The following is a 10026-nucleotide window of genomic DNA, read 5'->3' on the forward strand; positions in this document are numbered from 1 at the left end:
CAGTGTCTACTTCATTGTATTGAACTCTGGGTGCACTAATCTAGTTTATGGCCAATACAATTCAAATAATTTTTCAGGTTTCCACGTGAAAGGTAATCTCACGAGATGTGCTCTGGACTGTTGGTAGAACTCCACCCAGTACATAAATGACACGTGTTCTCCGTTTACTCTTTAGGTTTATACTTAGTCTCATCCAAACACCAGGGGGCCGGCAGCCCATTTTCAGATTCACCGTCTTTATTTACAGTGGGGTTGTTTAAAGTCCTGTGCTGGCCTATTTTAAAGAGATTCCGTAGGGTTGCCACTCGCAAATACCTCGCCACCTAAAGTCATGGACTGGATTGTGTGAGGTTGCCACTCACAAATACCTCGCCACCTAATATCATTGACTGTATTATGTGGGGTTGCCGCTTGCAAATACCACGCCAGCTATATTGTCTGGAGTTGCCACCCACAAATACCTCACTACCTCGTGTCATGGACTGTACTGTGTGGGGTTGTTGCTCGCTAAAACCTCGCCACCTATTGTCATATAATGTATTGTGTGGAGTTGCCACTCGCAAATACCTCAATAACCTAATTTCATTGACTATACTGATGGGGGTTGGCACTTGCAAATACCTCGCCATCTAATGTCATTGACTGTACTGTGTGGGGTTGTTGCTCGCTAAAACCTCGCCACCTATTGTCATATGATGTATTGTGAGGGGTTGCCACTCGCAAATACCTCAACAATCTAATGTCATTGACTGTATTGAAGGGGGTTGCCACTTGCAAATACCTCGCCATCTAATGTCATGGACTGTACTGTGTGGGGTTGCCGCTTGCAAATACCAAGCCAGCTATATTGTCTGGAGTTGCCACCCACAAATACCTCACTACCTCATGTCATGGACTGTACTGTGTGGGGTTGTTGCTCGCTAAAACCTCGCCACCTATTGTCATACAATGTATTGTGAGGGGTTGCCACTCGCAAATACCTCAATAACCTAATTTCATTGACTGTATTGACGGGGGTTGCCACTTGCAAATACCTCGCCATCTAATGTCATGGACTGTACTGTGTGGGGTTGCTGCTCGCAAATACCACGCTAGCTATACTGTGTGGGGTTGCCAAACACAAATACCTCACTACCTCGTGTCATGGACTGTACTGTGTGGGGTTGTTGCTCGCTAAAACCTCGCCACCTATTGTCATATGATGTATTGTGAGGGGTTGCCACTCGCAAATACCTCAATAACCTAATGTCATTGACTATTGACAGGGTTTCCACATGCAAATACCTCGTCATCTAATGTCATGGATTGTACTGTGTGGGACTGTTGCTCACTAATACCTCGTTATATTGTCATATAATGTACTGTGGGGTTGCCACTCGCAAATAACTCAATAACCTAATGTCATTGACTGTATTGACGGGGTTGCCACTCGCAAATACCTCAATAACCTAATGTCATTGACTGTACTGTGTTGGGTTGTTGCTCGCTAATACCTCGTCACCTATTATATAATGTACTGTGTGGGGTTGCCACTCGCAAATACCTCAACAACCTAATGTCATTGACTGTATCAAAAGGGGTTGCCACATGCAAATACCTCGTCATCTAATGGCATGGATTGTACTGTGTGGGGCTGTTGCTCGCTAATACCTCGTTATATTGTCATATAATGTACTGTGGGGTTGCCACTCGCAAATAACTCAATAACCTAATGTCATTGACTGTATTGAAGGGGTTGCCACTCGCAATTACCTCAATAACCTAATGTCATTGACTGTACTGTGTGGGGTTGTTGCTCGCTAATACCTCGTCACCTATTATATAATGTACTGTGTGGGGTTGCCACTCGCAAATACCTCAATAATCTAATGTCATTGACTATTGACAGGGTTGCCACTCGCAAATACATCATCATCTAATGTCAGTGATTGTACTGTGTGGGACTGTTGCTCGCTACCTATTGTCATTTGATGTACTGTGGGGTTGCCACTCGCAAACACCTCAATAACCTAATGTCATTGACTGTACTGTGTGGGGTTGTTGCTCGGTAATACCTTGTCACCTATTGTTATATAATGTACTGTGTGGGGTTGCCACTCGCAAATACCTCAATAATCTAATGTCATTGACTATTGACAGGGTTGCCACTCGCAAATACATCATCATCTAATGTCATTGATTGTACTGTGTGGGACTGTTGCTAGCTACCTATTGTCATATGATGTACTGTGGGGTTGCCACTCGCAAATACCTCAATAACCTAATGTCATTGACTGTATTGACAGGGTTGCCACTCGCAAATACCTCAACCTAATGTCATTGACTGTACTGTGTGGGGTTGTTGCTCGGTAATACCTCGCCACCTATTGTCATATAATATATTGTGTGGGGTTGCCACTCGCAAATACCTCAATAATCTAATGTAATTGACGGTATTGACAGGGTTGCCACTCGCAAACACATCGTCATGTAATGTCATGGATTGTACTGTGTGGGACTGTTGCTCGCTACCTATTGTCATGATGTACTGTGGGGTTGCCACTCGCAAATACCTCAATAACCTAATGTCATTGACTGTATTGACAGGGTTGCCACTAGCAAATACCTCAATAACCTAACGTCATTGACTGTACTGTGTGGGGTTGTTGCTCGCTAAAACCTCGCCACCTATTGTCATATGATGTACTGTGGGGTTGCCACTCGCAAATACCTCAATAATCTAATGTCATTGACTGTATTGACAGGGTTGCCACTCGCAAATACATCGTCATCTAATGTCATGGATTGTACTGTGTGGGACTGTTGCTCGTACCTATTGTCATATGATGTAGGGACGGCGTGGCGCAGTGGGAGAGTGGCCGTGCGCAACCCGAGGGTCACTGGTTCAAATCCCACCTAGTACCAACCTCGTCACGTCCGTTGTGTCCTGAGCAAGACACTTCACCCTTGCTCCTGATGGGTGCTGGTTGGCGCCTTGCATGGCAGCTCCCTCCATCAGTGTGTGAATGTGTGTGTGAATGTGGAAGTAGTGTCAAAGCGCTTTGAGTACCTTGAAGGTAGAAAAGCGCTATACAAGTACAACCCATTTATCATTTATTTATTTTACTGTGGGGTTGCCACTCGCAAACACCTCAATAACCTAATGTCATTGACTGTATTGACAGGGTTGCCACTCGCAAATACCTCAACCTAATGTCATTGACTGTACTGTGTGGGGTTGTTGCTCGCTAAAACCTCGCCACCTATTGTCATATAATGTATTGTGAGGGGTTGCCACTCGCAAATACCTCAATAACCTAATGTCATTGACTGTATTAAAAGGGGTTGCCACTTGCAAATACCACGTCATCTAATGTCATGGATTGTACTGTGTGGGACTGTTGCTTGCTAATACCTCGTTATATTGTCGTATGATGTACTGTGGGGTTGCCACTCGCAAATAACTCAATAACATATTGTCATTGACTGTATTGACGGGGTTGCCACTCGCAATTACCTCAATAACCTAATGTCATTGACTGTACTGTGTGGGGTTGTTGCTCGCTAATACCTCGCCACCTATTGTCATATAATGTATTGTGTTGGGTTGCAACTCGCAAATAACTCAATAACATATTGTCATTGACTGTATTGACAGGGTTGCCACTCGCAATTACCTCAATAACCTAATGTCATTGACTGTACTGTGTGGGGTTGTTGCTCGCTAATACCTCGCCACCTATTGTCATATAATGTATTGTGTTGGGTTGCCACTCGCAAATAACTCAATAACATTGTCATTGACTGTATTGACAGGGTTGCCACTCGCAATTACCTCAATAACCTAATGTCATTGACTGTACTGTGTGGGGTTGTTGCTCGCTAATACCTCGCCACCTATTGTCATATAATGTATTGTGTTGGGTTGCCACTCGCAAATAACTCAATAACATTGTCATTGACTGTATTGACAGGGTTGCCACTCGCAATTACCTCAATAACCTAATGTCATTGACTGTACTGTGTGGGGTTGTTGCTCGCTAATACCTCGCCACCTATTGTCATATAATGTATTGTGTTGGGTTGCCACTCGCAAATACCTCAATAACATATTGTCATTGACTGTATTGACAGGGTTGCCACTTGCAATTACCTCAATAACCTGTCATTGACTGTACTGTGTGGGGTTGTTGCTCGCTAATACCTCGCCACCTATTGTCATATAATGTACTGTGTTGGGTTGCCACTCGCAAATAACTCAATAACATATTGTCATTGACTGTATTGACAGGGTTGCCACTCGCAATTACCTCAATAACCTGTCATTGACTGTACTGTGTGGGGTTGTTGCTCGCTAATACCTCGCCACCTATTGTCATATAATGTATTGTGTTGGGTTGCCACTCGCAAATACCTCAATAACATATTGTCATTGACTGTATTGACAGGGTTGCCACTCGCAATTACCTCAATAACCTAATGTCGTTGACTGTACTGTGTGGGGTTGTTGCTCGCTAATACCTCGCCACCTATTGTCATATAATGTATTGTGTTGGGTTGCCACTCGCAAATACCTCAATAACATATTGTCATTGACTGTATTGACAGGGTTTCCACTCGCAAATACCTCAACCTAATGTCATTGACTGTACTGTGTTGGGTTGCCACTCGCAAATACCTTGCCATCTGTGTCATGGACTGTATTGTGTGGGGTTGCCGCTCACGAATACCTTGCAAATGCCCCGCTGCCCTGACAGTCTGAGGTGTTGACTCTCATCCCAGAAGCTTCACACTCAACTGCAGGTGACCCATGGGGGCCTCATCATCCCAGACCGGACCCTTTCAATGTTTTGACTGCGCCCACAAAGTGAGTGCATAATAATACTGAACAGAAGCTCTGACAAACATGCGGACCAAGCTCCTGTTCCACATCTACAAAGACCCACACGCACTTAGAAGTGCCATCAATCCAAAATTGCTGTAAAATAGTAAATGTTTGTTTAAAAATAAGAAAAGAAGGTGTAGTTTTTAATGATGCTCATCACCGGAGTGATGTGTCTCAGTGTGTTAGCATGAAGGAAAATGCCTGCAGGCGATCATTCTCTGCTGTCAATCACACACACACGTCCTTTAAAGCCTCCTTAGACACGTCACTCAAACTGGGGGCATCTGATTGGTTTGGTGTCGGATCAGTTCTGTCAAAAGTCCAAGTTCCAGTCGTTAGTGGCCTGAAGGAGAACATGCTGCTGCAAAGCGGAGACGAGATAATTATTTAAAATATTACTAACGATATTTCTAATATTTTTAGCAACGTTAATACAATAAACATCATTTGTATTTTTACACTTTTATATTATTACGACTAAAATTAACATTGTAACATAATAAAAATTATTAACATTACTGTTAATATTACGTTATTACTTACATTAATACAATTCACTTTATTATTGATAAAATGATTACTGACAATATTTTTGATAACGTTTATATTATTACTAATACTAATTCAATTAACATTAATACTGCTGACATAATTAACATTATGTCAAACATTAACATCATTACACCATTTAAATGATTATTACCACATTATTGCATTTTATTACTAACACTAATACAATTAACATTACAAACATCAACAATATTGCTAAAATGATTACTACCATTGTCTAACATTTTATCTTATATTTTATTACTGACATCTTTACAATTAACACTGCTAAATTACTAATACCAACATAATTTAAAAAAAACACTAAAATGTTTAACATTACCAATAACATCAATATTACATTTTATTACTAACATTATTGCTGACATTATTTTTACAAACAATAATTCAATAAATAATATTGCTGAAATTATTGAAATGATTTGTAATATTATCATTATAAAAATTCTTATTTATATTACCACTAACACAATTATCATATTTTATCACTCATATTAATACAATAAAAAAATGTTTTTGCTCAATCAAAAAAAAAAAGGACATTATCATAATAATTGATATTGTTCATTTTTCATTGCTATGGTTAATACAATGAACATTATTGCTAAAGTTATTACTAACATTGTATAACATTTGAACTTAACATTATTTAAATGAGTATTACCATCATTATATTTTATTTCTAAAACACAATAAAAATTAAAGCTGCAAGCAGCGACGGACGGGACCGACTTTTGCTGGTGTTTCCTGCCTTTACCCATTCAACATATCTTTACCTGCACATTACCTACCTTCCCTGCATCCTGGGGTCACACTGGTGCTTCTTTCTTTCACCCATACATGCTGGTGCTTCCTGCCATCACCCAGACAACATATCGTTACCTGCACAGTACCTACCTTCTCTGCATTGTGTGGTCACGCTGGTGCTTCCTGCTTTTAAGCGGCCATCTTGAGACGGCGGCAGCGCAGCAGCATCAGCGCAGTAATTCTTTGAAGGCTGGTAAAATAAAAACCAGAGCAGTTATAAAAGCTCTTTGCGCAACTTTTAATCAGAAGGGTTCAATCTCTCTCCTGTGCGAGTTTGAAGCCGACACAACAAACGCACTCAGAGGAGATAATGTTTGAAAAAAGGTGACGGGTTTTTACAAAACTTTTGTTTTGAAGGGGTAAATGCCAACTTCCTGTTGATTTTTGCTGCAGGATGTCAATTAATGAAATGTAGGTCTAAGTGAGACCTACATAGAAGTTTTTGTTTCATGTCTCTATGACATTCCTACCGGAAGTTACAAGCAGTTTTGTCTTGTGTTTTCTTCCTAGGAGCAGTTTTGTCTGTTTTATTCCTAGGGGGCTCTTTAGCGCAATTTTGAGTTTGTTTTTTTTTTTTTTTATTAGATCGCAATTTTGTGTCCAGTTTGGTAGGTTTTGAAGCATTTTAAGGGGGTCAAATTACAGCTCAAAGAGGCAAAAATGACATATTTTTTAGGAAACTTTTGATTTGAAGGGTTTTTTGCCAACTTCCTGTTGATTTTTGCTGAAGGATGTCATTTTGTGAAATCTAGGTTTAAGTCAGACCTACATAGAGGTTTTGGTTTCATGTCTCTACGACATTCCTAATGGAAGATACAATCAGTTTTCTCTGTGTTTTTTCCTAGGGGGCGCTAGAGCGCAATTTTGAGTTTTGGTTTTTTGATTAGATGGCAATTTTTGCCAGTCCTGATGTGTGTGTTAAATTTGGTGAGTTTTGAAGCATGTTAAGGGGGTCAAATTACAGCTCAAAGAGGCGGCGGTATAATATTAATTAAAGCTGCAAGCAGCGTTGGTCGGGCCCGCCTTTGGCTGCTGCCCCCGAGACCCACGGCCGGATAAGCGTTAGAAGACGCCTTGGAGCCACTATTTTGAGAATCTAATGCATTGTGAAAGTAATGCAGTTGTTGTATTGAAGTGAAAATATCAAACTTCCTGTTGATTTTTGCTAAAGTATGTTAATTATTAAAATGTAGGTCTAAGTGAGACCTACATATTGTTTTTTGTTTCATGTCTCTCTGACATTCCTACCGGAAGTTACAAGCAGTTTCGTCTGTGTTTTTTCCGAGGAGCAGTTTGTCCGTGTTGTACTCCTAGGGGGGCGGTAGAGCGCAATTTTGAGTTTTGAGGTTATGTTTTTTCATCAGATGGCAATTTTTGCCAGACCTGATGTGTGTGTCAAGTTTGGTGAGTTTAGAAGCATTTTAAGGGGGTCAAATAACAGCTCAAAGAGGCAAAAATGACATTTTTTAGGAGACTTTGCACAGGGGTTCTTTGAAGGCGCGTAAAATCAAAACCTGAGAACTTATCAAAACTCTGTTCTATACTTTTAATCAGAAGGGTTCAATCTCTCTCCTGTGCGAGTTTGAAGCCAAAACAACAAACGCACTCAGAGGAGATAATGTTTGAAGAAAGGTGACCGGTTTTTACAAAACTTTTGTTTTGAAGGGGGGATTGCAAACTTCCTGTTGATTTTTGTTGGGGGTTGTCGATCTATGAAATGTAGGTCTAAGCGAGACCTACATATTGTTTTTTGTTTCATGTCTCTCTGACATTCTTACCGGAAGTTACAAGCAATTTTGTCTGTGTTTTCTACCTAGTATCAGTTTTTTCAGTGTTTTATTCAAAAATAGCGCTAGAGCGCAATTTTGAGTTTTGGGGTTTGGTTTTTTCATTAGATGGCAATATTCGCCAGTCCTTATGTGTGCGCCAAGTTTGGTGACTTTTGAAGCATTTTAAAGGGGTCAAATTACAGCGCAAAGAGGCAAAAATTGCATTTTTTGCACAAATTTTATTTTGAAGGGGTTTTTGCCAACTTCCTGTAGATTTTTGCTGAAAGAAGTGAGTGTATGAAAATTGGGTCTAAGTCAGACCTACATAGGAGTTTTTGTTTCATGTCGCTATGACATTCCTAACAGAAGTTACATGCAGTTTTGTCTGTAATTTTTTCCTAGGGGGCGCTAGAGCGCAATTTTCATTTTGGGGGATTGGTTGCTTAATATGTTGGGAAGGTTTGCTATACCGACTTGTGTGTCAAATTTGGTGACTTTTGAAGCATGTTAAGGGGGTCAAATTACAGTGCGTAGGTGCGGAATAATAATAAAACACAGCAGTTTCAATAGGGTCCTTGGACCATGGCAAAGGACTCCACAGGCCATGGTCCAAGGACCCTATTGAAACTGCTGTGTTTTATTATTATTCCGCACCTACGCGCTGTAATTTGACCCCCTTAACATGCAGACATGAAACAAAAACTGTCACGTAGGTCTAACATAGACCTAGATTTCATAATTTTACCTTCTAGGGCAAAAATCAACAAAAATTTTGAAAAAAACCCTTCAAAGCTAAATTTTCGCAAAAAATTGTATTTTTGACTCTTTGAGCTGAAATTTGACCCCCTTAAAATGCTTCAAAACTCAACAAACTTGGCACACACATCAGGACTGGCAAAAATTGCGATCTAGTGAAAAAAACAAAACCCAAAACTCATAATTTCACCCTAGCGCAATTTTTTAATAAAACACAGCAAAAACTGCTTTTAGGAAGAAAACACAAACAAAATTGCTTGTAACTTCCAGTAGGAATGCCGGAAAGACATGAAACAAAAACTTCTATGTAGGTCTCACTTAGACCTACATTTAGATAATTGACATCCTTCGGCCAAAATCAACAGGAAGTTAAAAATTACCCCTTCAAAATAAAAGTTTGGTAAAAACCCGTCACCTTTTTCAAACGTAAACTCCTCCCAGTGCGTTTGTCGTTTCGGCTTCAAACTCGCACAGGAGAGAGATTGAACCATTTTGATTACAACTGTCCAACAAAGTTTTGATTACTGCTCCGGTTTGGATTTTGCGCGCCTTCAAAGAACCCCTACGCAAAGTTTCCTAAAAAATGTAATTTTTCCCTCTTTGAGCTGTAATTTGACCCCCTTAAAATGATTCAAAGTGCAAGTTAAAGCTCTACTATGCAAAGCGAAAGCCATTTATCAACAACATCCAGAAACGCCGATCTGTAATTTCACCCCCTTAACATGCTTCAAAACTCACCAAATTTGACACACACATCAGGACTGGCAAAAATTGCCATCTAATAAAAAACCAAACCCCTAAAGTCATAATTGCGCTTTAGCGCCCCCTGAGAAAAAACCCTGACAAAACTGCTTGTAACTTCTGTTAGGAATGTCGTAGAGACATGCAACAAAAACTTCTATGTAGGTCTGACTTAGACCACGGCCAAAGGTGGACCCGACCAACGCTGCTTGCAGCTTTAATATTATCATTATCATAATTTATTACAAACATTAATACAAGTACCTTAAATTTTGTCAAAATGATCAATACTATGAACCTAAAATCAATAAACTATTAATGCTGGCTTCATAACAGAGAGAAAGAGAGATAGATGGAGAGAGAGAGAGAGCGAGAGAGAGAGAGAGCGAGAGAGAGAGAGAAGTTAGTGTTGATTGGTTGCATTTGGCAGAAGCAGCGTTGTATTCTCACTTTGACTTGGATCCTGCAGGAGATGGATCAATAATCATTGATAATCAATAATCATTGATGATCAATAAT

Source organism: Nerophis ophidion, linkage group LG01 (genome assembly GCF_033978795.1).
Source record: "Nerophis ophidion isolate RoL-2023_Sa linkage group LG01, RoL_Noph_v1.0, whole genome shotgun sequence".
Lineage (NCBI taxonomy): Eukaryota > Metazoa > Chordata > Actinopteri > Syngnathiformes > Syngnathidae > Nerophis > Nerophis ophidion.